Source organism: Magnolia sinica, chromosome 14, assembly GCF_029962835.1.
Source record: "Magnolia sinica isolate HGM2019 chromosome 14, MsV1, whole genome shotgun sequence".
NCBI classification, from domain to species: domain Eukaryota; kingdom Viridiplantae; phylum Streptophyta; class Magnoliopsida; order Magnoliales; family Magnoliaceae; genus Magnolia; species Magnolia sinica.
Window position 1 is genome coordinate 69,048,252 of NC_080586.1, and position 14,653 is coordinate 69,062,904.

Consider the following 14,653-nt stretch of genomic DNA (forward strand, 5'->3'; position numbering starts at 1 on the left):
TGAATTGTGTGGCCTAAGTTCTACTTGGTTGTTTTTAATTGACCACGTTTGGATATAAAATCTGTCTTTTTGTATTTTGTGTTTGGAAAGAGAGTGGGTGCGTTTGGTTACACCTAGTTTCATGATATTTTGTTTTTACAAAGTAACTTCTTTTCTTATGTTGTAGTATTGGTGTTTGGTTGCACAGAAACAACTTTTTTTCTTTTCTTTTTTCCTTTTCACAGGTCAATTTTGTAAATTTTCAACAAAAAATTTTAATTTTCTCAGAATTCATTAAACTGTACTCGGATTCGGTAGAACACTGTGGGCCCCACCATGATTTATATGTTTTATCCATGACATTCATTCATTTTGAGAGCTCATTTTAGGGCATGATCCCAAAAATGTGGCAGATCCAAAGGTCAAGTGGACCACACCACAGGAAGTAATGGGGATGATGACACCTTGTTGAAACCTTCCTAGGGTTCACAACGATGTTTATTTTCCATCCAACCTATTCATAAAGTCACTCGGGACTGGATGAATAGAAAACCCAAATATCAGCTTGATCCAAAACTTCTATGGCCCACAAGAAGATTTCAACAGTAGGCGTCCAATTCACATTGTTTCCCGTGGCGTGGTCCACTTGAGCTTTGGATATGCTTCAAATTTGGGCTCATGCTAAAAAATGATCTGATAAAACAGATAAACAGTGTGGGTAAGAAAAAAATATTACATTGGGCCCCACAAAGTAGATACTGAGTATGCAATCTGTTTCGGCTTTTTATTAGAATCGGGACCGGTCATTTTAGGGGCGTCGGTTGAGGTGTACCAGCCAACTGTAGGGCACTGTTTTGACAGAATCCAACACGTTAATCAGATGCATCACCTTCAAAAAGCCACAGACTCCAAAAACCAGCTGATCCAAAACTTTGGTGAGCCATAGCACATGAAAGATGTTGGGAGAGAACTCCCACCGTTGAGTGGAGTGGGAGCCTACCATGTTATATATGGAATCCAGCCCGTTCATACCCTTCATTCTGTCCATGTTGTGTGTGTCCATAGGTTTTGCTAACATTCCCACCTTCATATATACATTATCAAAGTCCCAAAGCCTTTTAAAAGGCACACAAGGTGACCTATAGTCAATCCTAACTGAATTCTTTCATACAACCAGAAACAAGCAAAGGTGCGAAATTCATATCAACTGGGTGATCCTCAGCTTCCCATCAATAGCATGAAAATGGACGGTCAAGATTGGCAGTTAAAATAGGTCCAATCATCATCTCGATGCTGTGGCGGTGAAGACAGGTAGGAATCTCCTTGTGAGAGGTCTCTCTTTCCTTCTTTCGCTGAAGCCTATTTCTTTATAGCTTTCTTTTATATGCTGTCTTATTATGTTGTATATATAAGAAATGACATAGGTTAGAAGTAGTTCCCTTTTAGTTTTCTTCTGTATGCTCTCTTATTATGTGGTCTATATAAGAAGGTTCACAGGCAGAGAGGATAGGATATTAATTTTTATCCTGGGTATTTTTTTATGCGTGGGAGAGAAATAAGCTTTATATTTTTGTTTCTCTTATTTCTAGTGAATAAGAAAGCTGTTTTTTTTTTTTTTTCTTTTCTTTTAACACACGCATACATACCCCCACACACTCACGCCGTAGTAGGATTTCACCCTATGGGTACTCAAACCCTTGACCAAGTGTTGAAACTCATTAGAGTCTACCACCAGAATAAGAGTAAGGACCCAACTACTACGCCAAAACAACGAAAAAAGGACGGTCCAAAACCGTCTCAAATGATCAAAAAGGACGATCATGGACCGTCGCATGGGCCATCAAATTTTGACGTATTGTATTACTAAAAGGACGGTCAAAAACCGTCATTCTCATTGACGAAAAAAAGGACGATCATAGACCGTCTTTTATGAGCCTTCAAAGGACGACCATCGACCATTCTTTAAAAGAACGGTCATGGACCATCCTTAAAAAGGACTATCATAGACCGTCTCTGATGAGCCTTTAAAGGACGGCCATGGACCGTCTCTTATAAGCCTTCAAAGGACGGCCATGGACCGTCCTTTAAAAAGACAGTCATGGATCGTCCTTAAAAAAAACTGTCATGGACCGTCTCTTATGAGCTTTCAAAGGACGGCCATGGACCGTCCTTTAAAAGGACGGTCATGAACCGTTCTTAAAAAGGACTTTCATGAACTGTCCCTTATGAGCCTTCAAAGCACATTTTCAAATTTGAGAGGGTTAATATACACCTGTTACAATATATTTCATCGTATTCTTTCTAATATACACTTGTTATATAATATATTTCATCATATTCAGATTCACATCATCTAAACCCAAACTACATAAATCCAACATCAACTACATTCATCCAAACATAAACTACATCCATCCAAACACAAACAATCTTATCCACATTACATTCATCCACTCATAAATACATATATGTTTAACATCATAAATAAAAAAAAGGAAAACAAGCAGCAACAATTTTCTTTTTGTCTTTCATCTAATTAAAAATAATAATATTAAACCAACAAAACATTATAATTCAGAATTATGAAGAATTGCATAAACTTCTTCAAAAAAAGCAGGCACTTTTTTAAAATAAAACTGATCATTAAAATAAAACTAATGCAAGCAAATAATGCAAAAAAAAAAAAAAATGTTTCAATTCAAGTTAATAGAAACAACAACAAAAATTAAAGCTTTGTAAAAAGGGGCATGTGTTAAAAGGGATACATTCTTATTTGTCGCCATGTGATTGGGCTACAATTCAAGTTAGTAGAAACAACAACAAAAATTAAAGCTTTGTAAAAAGGGGCATGCGTTAAAATGGATACATTCTTGTTTCTTAGGGAATTGAGAATAGGTTAAGGTTTAGGTTTAGGATATCGGGTTCGGGTTCGGGATCGAGTTTAGGTTTGGGTTTTCAAGTTTAGGTTAGGGAGTTAAGATTAGGATTAGGTGTAGGTTTAGGTTTAGGGATTCTAGAATACATTTAGGTTTAGGTTATAGGTTATAGGTTATAGGTTTAGGTTTAGGTTTAGGTTTTAGGTTAAGGTTTAGGTTATAGGTTTTGGTTTAAGTTTAGGTTAAGGTTTAGGTTTAAGTTAAGGTTTAGGTTTTAGTTATAGGTTATAGTATATAGGTTATAGCTTTACGGAATTGAGAATAGGTTAAGGCTAAGGTTTAAGTTTAGGAAATCGGGTCCGGGTTCGGGATCGGGTTTAGGTTTGAGTTTTCAAGTTTAGGTTTAAGTTTAGGTTAGGGAGTTGAGATTAGGATTAGGTGTAGGTTTAGGTTTAAGGATTTGAGAATACATTTCGGTTTTAGGTTTACGTTTAGGTTTTAGGCTTAGGTTTAGGCTATAGGTTTAGGTTATAAGTGCAGGTTATAGATTTAGGTTTAGGTTAGGTTATGGGTTAAGGTTTAGGGAATTGAGAATAGGTTAAGGTTTAGGTTTAGGAAATCGGGTTCGGGTTCGGGATCGGGTTTATGTTTGGGTTTTCAAGTTTAGGTTTAAGTTTAGGTTAGGGAGTTGAGATTAGGATTAGGTGTAGGTTTAGGTTTAGGGATTTGAGAATACATTTAGGTTTTAGGTTTCGGTTTAAGTTATAGGTTGTAGGTTTAGGTTTAGGTTTAGGTTTAGGTTTAGATTTATGTTATAAGCTATACGTTTAGGGAATGGAGAATAGGTTAATATTTAGGTTTAGGAAATCGGGTTCGGATTCGGGATCGGGTTTAGGTTTGGGTTTTCAAGTTTAGGTTCAGGTTTAGGTTAGAGAGTTGAGATTAGGATTAGGTGTAGGTTTAGGTTTAAGGATTTGAAAATACATTTAGGTTTTAGGTTTAGGTTTGGGCTATAGGTTATATGTTTAGGTTTAGGTTAAGGTTTAGGTTTAGGGAATTAAGAATAGTTTAAGGTTTAAGTTTAGGAAATCGGGTTCGGGATCGGGTTTAGGTTTAGGTTAGGGAGTCGAGATTAGGATTAGGTGTAGGTTTAGGTTTAGGGATTTGAGAATACATTAGGTTATAGGTTTAGGTTTAGGTTTAGGTTATAAGCTATATATTTAGGGAATTGAGAATAGGTTAAGGTTTAGGTTTAGGAAATCGGGTTCGAGTTCGAGATCGAGTTTAGGTTTAGGTTTTCAAGTTTAAGTTTAGGTTAGGGAGTTGAGATTAAGATTAGGTGTAGGTTTAGGTTTAGGGATTTGAGAATACATTTAGGTTTTAGGTTTAGGTTTAGGTCATAGGTTATAGGTTTAGGTTTAGGCTTCGGTTAAGGTTTAGGTTTAGGTTTAGGTTATAAGCTATAAGTTTAGGGAATTGAGAATAGGTTAAGGTTTAGGTTTAGGAAATTGGGTTCAGGTTCGGAATCGGGTTTAGGTTTAGGTTTTCAAGTTTAGGTTTAGGTTTAGGTTAGGGAGTTAAGATTAGGATTAGGTGTAGGTTTAGGTTTAGGGATTTGAGAATACATTAGGTTTTAGGTTTATGTTTAGGATATAGGTTATAGGTTTAGGTTTAGGTTATAAGCTATAGGTTTAGGGAATTGACAATAGGTTAAGGTTTAGGTTTAGAAAATCGGGTTCGGGTTCGAGATCGGGTTTAGGTTTGGGTTTTCAAATTTAAGTTTAGGTTAGGGAGTTGAGATTAGGATTGGGTGTAGGTTTAGGTTTAGGGATTTGAGAATACATTTAGGTTATAGGTTTAGGTTTAGGTTATAGGTTATAGGTTTAGGTTCAGGTTTAAGTTAAGGTTTAGGTTTAGGTTATAAGCTATAGGTTTAGGGAATTAAGAATAGGTTAACATTTAGGTTTAGAAAATTGGTTCGGGTTCGGGATCGGGTTTAGGTTTGGGTTTTCAAGTTTAGGTTTAGGTTTAGGCTAGGGAGTTGAGATTAGGATTAGGTGTAGGTTTAGGTTTAGGGATTTGAGAATACATTAGGTTATAGGTTTAGGTTTAGGTTATAGGTTATAGGTTTAAGTTTAGTTTATAAGCTATAGGTTTAGGGAATTGAGAATAGGTTAAGGTTTAGGTTTAGGAAATCGGATTTGGGTTCGGGATCGGGTTTAGGTTTAGGTTTTCAAGTTTAGGTTTAGGTTTAGGTTAGGGAGTTATGATTAGGATTAGGTGTAGGTTTAGTTTTAGGGATTTGAGAATACATTAGGTTTTAGGTTTAGGTTTAGGTTATAGGTTATAGGTTTAGGTTTAGGTTTAGGTTAAGGTTTAGGTTTAGGTTATAAGCTATAGGTTTAGGGAATTGAGAATAGGTTAAGGTTTAAGTTTAGGAAATTGGGTTCGGGTTCGGGATCGGGTTTAGGTTTGGGTTTTCAAGTTTAGGTTTAGGTTTAGGTTAGGGAGTTGAGATTAGGATTAGGTGTAGGTTTAGGTTTAGGGATTTGAGAATACATTTAGGTTTTAGGTTTAGGTTTAGGATATAGGATATAGGTTTAGGTTTTAGGTTTAGGTTAAGCTTAGGTTATAGGTTATAAGTTTAGGTTATAGGTTATAGGTTAAGGTTTAGGTCCTAGGTTTTAGTTTAGATTAAGGTTATAGGGTTTAGGTTTAGGTTTAGGTTATAGGTTATCGGTTTAAGTTAAGGTTAAGGTTCAGGTTAAGGTTTAGGTTTAGGTTATAGGTTATAGCTTTAGGGAATTGAGAATAGGTTAAGGTTTAAGTTTAGAAAATCGGGTTCGAGTTTAGGTTTGGGTTTTCAAGTTTAGGTTTAGGTTTAGGTTAGGGAGTTGAAATGAGGATTAGGTGTAGGTTTAGGTTTAGGGATTTGAGAATACATTTAGGTTTTAAGTTTAGGTTTTAAGATTTGAGAATAGTTTTAGGTTATAAGTATAGGTTTAGGTTGGGTTATAAGTTAAGGTTTAGGAATTTGAGTTTAGGTTATAGGTTATGGGTTATACGGTTTAGGTTAGGGTTTAGGTTATAGGTTATAGGTTTAGTTTTAAGTTAAACTTTTAGGTTTAGATTTAGGTTTTAGGTTTAGGTATAGGCTTAGGCTATAGGTTATAGGTTATATGTTTAGGTTAAAGTTTAGGGATTCGGGTTCGGGTTTAGGTTATAGGTTATAGGTTATAGGTTTAGGTTAAGGTTTAGGTTTTGGTTATGGGTTTTGGGATTTGAGAATAAGTTTAGGTTAAAAGTATAGGTTTAGGTTGGGCTATAGGTTAAGGTTTAGGTTTAGGTTATAGGTTTTGGGATTTGAGAATAGGTTTAGGTTATAAGTTTAGGTTTATGTTAAGGTTTAGGTTTAGGTTATAGGTTATAGGTTTAGGTTTAGGTTAAGGTTTGGGTTATAGGTTAAGGTTTAGGTTATAGGTTATAGGTTATAAGTATAGGTTTAAGTTTAGGTTAAGGTCTAGGTTAAGGTTATAAGTATAGGTTTTGGGATTTGAGAATAGATTTAGGTTAAGGTAATAAGTTTAGGTTAAAGTTATAAGTATAGGTTATAGGTTAAGATTAAGGTTTAGGTTTAGGTTATAAGTTTTGGGATTTGAGAATAGGTTTAGGTTAAGGTTGTAAGTTTAGGTTAAGATTATAAGTATAGGTTATAAGTTAAGGTTAAGGTCTAGGTTTAGGTTATAAGTATAAGTTTTGAGATTTGAGAATAGGTTTAGGTTAAAGTTGTAAGTATAGGTTATAGGTTAAGGTTAAGGTTTAGGTTGAGAATAGGTTTAGGTTAAGGTTATAAGTTTAGGTTAAGGTTATAAGTATAGGTTTAAGTTATAGGTTAAGGTTTAGGTTTAGATTATAGGTATAGGTTTTGAGATTTGAGAATAGGTTTAGGTTGAGGTTGTAAGTTTAAGTTAAGGTTGTAAGTATAGGTTATAGGTTAAGGTTAAGGTTTAGGTTTCGGCTATAAGTATAGGTTTTGGGATTTGAGAATATGTTTAGGTTAAGGTTATAAGTATATGTTTAGGTTATAGGTTAAGGTTTAGGTTTAGATTATAGGTATAGGTTTGGGGATTTGAGAATAGGTTTAGGTTAAGGTTATAAGTATAGGTTATAGGTTTAGGTTAAGGTTTAAGTTTATGTTTAGGTTATAAGTTATAAGTATAGGTTTATGTTTAGGTTAAGGTCTAAGTTTAGGTTATATGTATAGGTTTTGGGATTTGAGAATAGGTTTAGGTTTAGGTTATAGGTTATAAGTATAGGTTTATGTTTAGGTTAAGGTCTAGGTTTAGGTTATAGGCATAGGTTTTGGAATTTGAGAATAAGTTTAGGTTAAGGTTATAAGTATAGGTTATAGGTTAAGGTTTTTAGGTTTATGAAATTGGGTTCGGGTTCGTGATTGGGTTTAGGTTTGGGTTTAGGTTTTACGTTATAGGTTATAGGTTTAAGTTATAGGTTATACGTTTAGGTTATAGGTTAAGGTTTGGGTTATAGGTTAAGGTTTAGGTTATAGGTTATAGGTTATAAGTATAGGTTTAGGTTTAGGTTAAGGTCTCTGTTTAGGTTATAGGTATACGTTTTGGGATTTGAGAATAGGTTTAGGTTAAGGTTATAAGTTTAGGTTTAGGTTATAGGTTAAGGTTTAGGTTTAGGTTTAGGTTTTGGAATTTGAGAATAAGTTTAGGTTAAAGTTATAAGTTTAGGTTAAAGTAATAAGTATAGGTTATAGGTTTAGGTTTAGGTTATAGGTTATAAGTATAGGTTTATGTTTAGGTTATAGGTATAGGTTTTGAGATTTGAGAATAGGTTTAGGTTTAGGTTTAGGTTATAGGTTATAAGTATAGGTTTATGTTTAGGTTAAGGTCTAGGTTTAGGTTATAGATATAGGTTTTGGGATTTGAGAATAGGTTTAGGTTTAGGTTTAGGTTATAGGTTATAGGTATAGGTTTATGTTTAGGTTAAGGTCTAGGTTTAGGTTATAGGTATATGCTTTGGGATTTGAGAATAGGTTTAGGTTAAGGTTATAAGTATAGGTTATAGGTTAAGGTTTAGGTTTGTGAAATCGGGTTAGGGTTCGGGATTAGGTTTAGGTTTGGGTTTAGGTTATAGGTTATAGGTTATAGGTTATAGGTTTAGGTTATAGGTTAAGGTTTGGGTTATAGGTTAAGGTTTAGGTTATAGGTTATAGGTTATAAGTATAGGTTTAGGTTTAGGTTAAGGTCTAGATTTAGGTTATAGGTATAGGTTTTGGAATTTGAGAATAGGTTTAGGTTAAGGTTATAATTATAGGTTATAGGTTAAGGTTTAGGTTTAGGGAATCAGGTTCGGGTTCAGGTTCAGGATCGGGTTTAGGTTTGGGTTTAGGATTTAGGTTATAGGTTATAGGTTAAGGTTTGGGTTATTGGTTAAGGTTTGGGTTATAGGTTATAGGTTATAAGTATAGGTTTAGGTTTAGGTTAAGGTCTAGGTTTAGGTTATAGGTATAGGTTTTAGGATTTGAGAATAGGTTTAGGTTAAGGTTATAATTATAGGTTATAGGTTAAGGTTTAGGTTTATGAAATCGGGTTCGGGATCAGGTTCAAGATTGGGTTTAGGTTTGGGTTTAGGATTTAGGTTATAGGTTATAGGTTAAGGTTTGAGTTATAGGTTAAGGTTTAGGTTATAGGTTATAGGTTATAAGTATAGGTTTAGGTTTAGGTTAAGGTCTAGGTTTAGGTTATAGGTATAGGTTAAGGTTATAAGTATAGGTTATAGGTTAAGGTTTAGGTTTAGAAAATCAGGTTCGGGTTCAAGATCAGGTTTAGGTTTGGGTTTAGGATTTAGGTTATAGGTTATAGGTTTAGTTTATAGGTTAAGGTTTGGGTTATAGGTTAAGGTTTAGGTTATAGGTTATAGGTTATAAGTATAGGTTTAGGTTTAGGTTAAGGTCTAGGTTTAGGTTATAAGTATAGGTTTTGGGATTTGAGAATAGATTTAGGTTAAGTTTATAAGTTTAGGTTAAGGTTATAAGTATAGGTTATAGGTTAAGGTTATAGTTTAGGTTAAGGTTATAAGTATAGGTTATAGGTTTAGGTTAAGGTTTAGGTTATAGGTTATAGCTTTAGAGAATTGAGAATAGGTTTACGTTAGAGGTTTAGGTTAAGGGTGTGATCCCTGCAAATACAGATATAAACACAGCCTGTCCAAATAGGCAGGCCCCTCCAATGCTGTCCATAGGAAATGAACAGCTTCATCATTGTCATAACAGCTGTTCCCACCTTTCAGGGACCCCCGCTCATCTAGATAACTCCGACGCATATCCGGGACTGCTCCATTAATTTCGAGCAAATACATATATAAGCACGGCCTATCCAAATAGCCAGGCCCCTTAAATGTTATCCATAGGAAATGGGCAGCTTCATCATAGTCATAACAGCGGTTCCCACCTTCTAGGGACACCCCCGCTCAACATCCAGATAGCTCCGACGCCCATCCAGGTCTACTCATTTAAATAAAATGGATTATCAAGATCATTTAAATAAAATCAGGTCCAATTAACAATCTAACCTGGAGGATTCTGTTACTATTGTTGACGGCACCTCGAACCTTGTTTAAATATAGGTTGCAATCTATGGCCCTAGGGAGTAGATTGATTAGATTAAACGGGTTGCTTCATTGCTTACTTCTTTTTCATCAACATCTGCACCTAGACATTCATTGCTTACTTCTTTTTCACTAGAAATAGTGCTTACCAAATGAAGGAAATCATACACATCTATTACGACATCCTATGAATGCATTCTTCCTTGGCTGCCCAACATTCAATCCCATAAAGCATGGCCGGTCTTATAGCTATCCTATAAAATTTCAGCCCACTATTACTGTTACAAGCAATAAGAAAGATTGTGTGTTGTGTTCACAAGATAAGGAAATGAAAAATTAAAACAGGGGTTGACTTCTCCTAATTCTTATTCATAGTAATTATAATAAGAAAGAGGAAATGAAAAATTGGCACTTACCTTATCTTCGTTGAAGTGCAAGTCAAGCCAATTCCCTTTTGAAACTTTAGACAGTGTGACAATGACTCGGTTGGGCTTAACAACTGTAAGACCTGTGTTCTAGTCCATATTGTTCCGTAGGCTTCTATGGTCCTTCCGGTCGAATTTTGGCAATCCTTGACCCATATCGGACGTTTACGCGCGATCCTAAGCTGGGTCCCACATACCAATGTCGGCTCGATTCGAAATTTATACCTTAGCGACCGCGCCGTCGTCGCGGTTCCAACGCCGTGACTCGCGCACCAAACCGATACCCAGGCCAGGAGATGTGGGCCTGCATTCATTTCGAAGAAACGTCACGCGTTGCGAATATTGAGGGAATCTGTACGATATGTCTCATCAATCAATGTCAAGTACAAGCCATACCCCAAGTACAACAACCCATCCCTACCTTTTCAAAAGTCAACTCTTTCTCTCCCCTTACCATTCCTCTTTTTCTCCATTTTCAACCACAACCATACCTCCCATCACCCTTTCCTTACAACCACCACATCACCCCATCCCTTAAGCCACTACTTCTTTTTCTCTCTCTCATTTCATCTCTTCACTTCCCAAGCAACACACTATCCCACGTCCAAACATTTTCTCCTAAGCCAAGTGTGGCCCACCCTCTTATCCCTCATGCCCACCATCAAAACTCCATCAACCTCCATCAAAAGGCAAGCTAAGGAGCATAGGAGCCTAAGGGAACAAGGAGGAGGCCTAGAGGTGGGTGATCCTCCGTTAATTTTAATTTTTAAGGGCCCACTTATTGTAGGACCCATTTGATGTATGTGTTGTATCCATGAGGGGCCCATAGTGGTGGGGTCCCTCTATCACCATCTCTCTCTCTCTCTCTCTCTCTCTCTCTCTCTCTCTTTCTTTGAGTGGTGATGATAATGAAGGGGTGAGTGTGGCCCACCATGAATCACATATTTCATGTGGGACCCATCGGATGAATGTGTTGGATCTATGCCATCCAGCCCATTAGCGGGCCCGGATGGAAGGAAAACATAAATATCAGGTGGTCCAAACAGGTGGGCCACGTGCATGTGGGACCCACCATGATGTCCCTATTTATCTATGCCATCCAGCGTCTCTGGATGCTAGACGTGATAAGGGCGGCCAACATGGAGTGCATGTACTGACATGGGAGTGTACTAACGAGCTAACCAAAAAAAAAAGAGAAGGAAATGGTGGGCCGCTCATGCAGGCCCCACCTTGATGCATATACTTAATCCAAGCCGACCATCCTTTTCCTCGGATCATTTTAGGCGTTGAGCCGAAAAATGGACCTAATCTGATTTTCCTAGTGGGCCATAGCATAGAGAATAATACTTTTACCATTGAAATACACTCTGAGATTTTCTGTACACCAAAACCCATCGAATATTGGGCTTGATGGGTTTGTATCGAGCTATAGAGACCAATGGACGGGGCGGATTTCCCTGATGCGGGCCCTACCACAGAAAAACTGCAGAAAAATCAATTTTTTTTTAAAAAATAAAAATATATACAGCATCAACGCTGTTGCTGTCAGCGTCCGCTGCTTTTGGGATGGCGCTCGTCAGTGGGCCCCATCTTAGGCCCCACCATGATGTGAATTGAACATCAATACCGTCCATTTGGTGGACCCCCTCCTAGCTATGGGCCACCCAAAATATTAGCCGTATACGTGACTTTGGTGGCCCACACTACAAGAAACAGTGAGGTGTGTGTGATGATGGTTGGAGTCTAACAGTGAAGTGTGGATGGTTGGTGGGGTGTGTACTGACGATGGGTGGTGGCTAACTGTGAAGTGTGGCTGACGATGAAGTGTGAATTGGCAGATGGGTCCGTGGGACCCATCCACACCGTCCATCCATTTTGAGGGGCCACACCAGGATGCATGTGTTGCCAGCCCCTGGACGGTGGGCCCCAGGTCTGCATTACCCTATCAACAGTTTGGGTGGAAAATAGACATTACGGTGGGCCCCGGGTCTAAGTGACCTTAACAACAGGTTGGGTGCAAATAAATGTTATGGTGGGTCAGGGTCTAAGTGACCTCATCAACTGGTTGGGTGCAAATAAACATTACAGTGGGCCCCATGTCTGTGTGACCCTGTCAACAGATTGGGCGAAAAATAAACATTATGGTGGGCCCCACATGGGACCCACTGATGTATGTGTGTGCTCCACACCTTCCATCAGTGTGGTCCCCACCATGAGGTATGTGTATTATCTATGCTATCCATCCCTATCGGACCCACCATGATGCATGAGTTTCATCCAAACCATCCAACCATTTTTTTTTTAAAAATAAAATATAATAATAATAATAATTTTAAGGCTTGAGACAAAAATAAGACAGATTTATTTATCAAGTGGACCACACTGTATAGTGAGGATTGAATGCCTACCATTGGCATCCTTTGGGACCTTATGATCAGATTGGATGGGAAATAAACGTTATGGCGGGCCTTGGGAATTTTAATAGTGGAAATTATTATCACCATTTATATTTGAGTGTGGCCCATTTGAAATACGTTTGGCCCATGTGGTGTGGCCCACTTGCCATATGAGGGTCCATTGTGACGTATTCAAGGCCCACTGGTGCGACCCACTTGACAAATATAAGGCCCCTGTGATTAGGCCCATCATGATGTAGTTGTGGCCCATCCATTGGGGCCCATCTTGATATATACAAAACCCATGTAGATGAGGCCATTTGATGTATTAGAGGCCCATGGGTCGAGGCCCAATAGGACGTACATGAGGCCCATTGTAGTGTGATTCCACCATGGTATATGTGTTGACCTTTATAGCGGGCTATGCCTTGGGAGTAATGATGGTTTGATGTCCACATTGTAAGGATGATGTTGTTTAAATGTCTGCATTGTCACTCTCCCTAGGGCCCATTGTTAGGCCCATACTAGTAGTGTAGGCCGCCTAGGCCCATCTTCATTATGAACAGAGCTCATCACTGTATAACATGATTCATGATCATACGCATCATATGTATGCTTGATATGAGGAGTGACTAATCATAGCATATGCTTCTGGGCAGATTGTTTATGAGCTCCCTGATAGGCTGAGTTGCCCCACACGAGCGCTCGGTATGCATAGGATTGTTGCATGTCTGATACTATGATTCATGCACTTGCATTTGTGTGATTGTGATTATTGTATGCCCTACCGACATCAGGGCCATAGCCTCCACAGACACATCGTGGGTGGCTGGATTGAATACCAAAAATATTGTTACTAAGCATCGGGGGGTCATAGATGTCCCTGGGTGAAAATTTCTAAACCCGATAGTACCAGAGAATGACTCCAACGTTGAGATCGAGTGGTTATATGAGCGCACGAGGGCCAAATACCAGGAGGCCGCGTCTTCCACTGTGTCGTGGTAGGTTGGAAAGGGGTATGGCCTTACTCGCCCGAGAGTATGGGGCAATACTAGGCTGAGTTTGACCAGCTTGTGAATGGGTCCGCTATCGACGTGCCGGATAGGTATTGGCAGACTATTGGCCAGGCGGATAGTGAGGTTTCTTACGCTCACTTGGACTGTACGGCTAGGAGAGCGGCAGTGCCATTTGGAGTGTACTGAACCCCGGTGATTATCCAGAATGAGAACTGTACTGATATATGATGAGGATTGGTATGCTTGAGTTGCATCTCGCATTCCATGGCCATGTTATGGCCGATAGCACTCATATCTTGCACCACACAGCCTTGGTACGGCCGATTGCATTCATGTACTCATCACCATGATTCGGCATTACTCTGACCGTACATTCTGAGAACGCTTATATTGCGCACACACTTACACCACCCTCTAAGCTTTCTATAAGCTTATGCACGATCGATGCATGCAGGTGACGCCAAGACGCAGCTATAGCCTCGTCAGAGTTGGAGTGTGCAGCCGAGCTTCTGGAGTTTTTGGTTATTTTCATTATATTGTATTTTCCTTTCATACACCTTGTACTTAAAAGTTTTTTATCATAGTAGATTTTGTGATGGTGTTCTTGTGGTTATTGTTCGTGGGTTATGCTTATGGTTATGCTTATACTGAATCAAAATCATATTTGAAATCCTCCTTGTAGGATCCCAGGATCAGAACCTGTTGTATAGGCGGGAGTCGAGAATGGGGTACTACGGAGGCTGTCGGCGCCGGATTCAGCAATCGGGAATTTTGTGAGCCCGATTTTCGAGTTTGGGGTGTGACAACAACCATCTAAAAAAGAAATAGATAATGACTAGACAATAGATAGTTTTCAATGTACCTAAAAAAGAAATAGATAATGACCAGACAATGTTCTATCAAGTATGAACCACAATGCCAGAAACCCACTTACCTGTACTCGAGGATTTTGGAAATCATTCATAGCTGAGGCTAATGCATGCAACACCTGTTGATGATACTAAACTTGAAGATTTGGCCCCGAATCTGTAGACAATTGCCCATTTGCATTAATAGTAACCTAGAGCACATGGGGGTGGGGATCTTGGAACGAGTTCAAAACCATACATGCTAAAGTAAACTATCAACTATCAAGTATTTGCTATAACTAAATCCAATGGTATAAAAAAAAAAAAAAAAAAAACTCACGGATGTAGTATATGATGTATAGCAACAAAGTGTATGATGTCATTTATTCCTAAAAATACAGTTTTATTATCCAATCTTGTGTCGCCACAATATGTAATTTTTTATTCAGTTAAAGAATTGTTCAGCATAGTGTCATC

At 38.1% G+C, this 14,653-nt stretch overlaps 1 long non-coding RNA gene across 1 annotated transcript; it reads right to left on the reverse strand.

Annotated features, from left to right (window-relative positions):
* Window positions 1–9,672: 9,672 nt before the first annotated feature.
* LOC131225231 (uncharacterized) lies at window positions 9,673–14,409 on the reverse strand. Its single transcript, XR_009161259.1, has 3 exons — window positions 14,259–14,409; window positions 9,908–9,990; window positions 9,673–9,745 (listed from the first exon to the last, which is right to left on the reverse strand). It is a non-coding gene; the product is annotated as an uncharacterized LOC131225231 (long non-coding RNA).
* Between the last annotated feature and the right edge of the window lie 244 nt (window positions 14,410–14,653).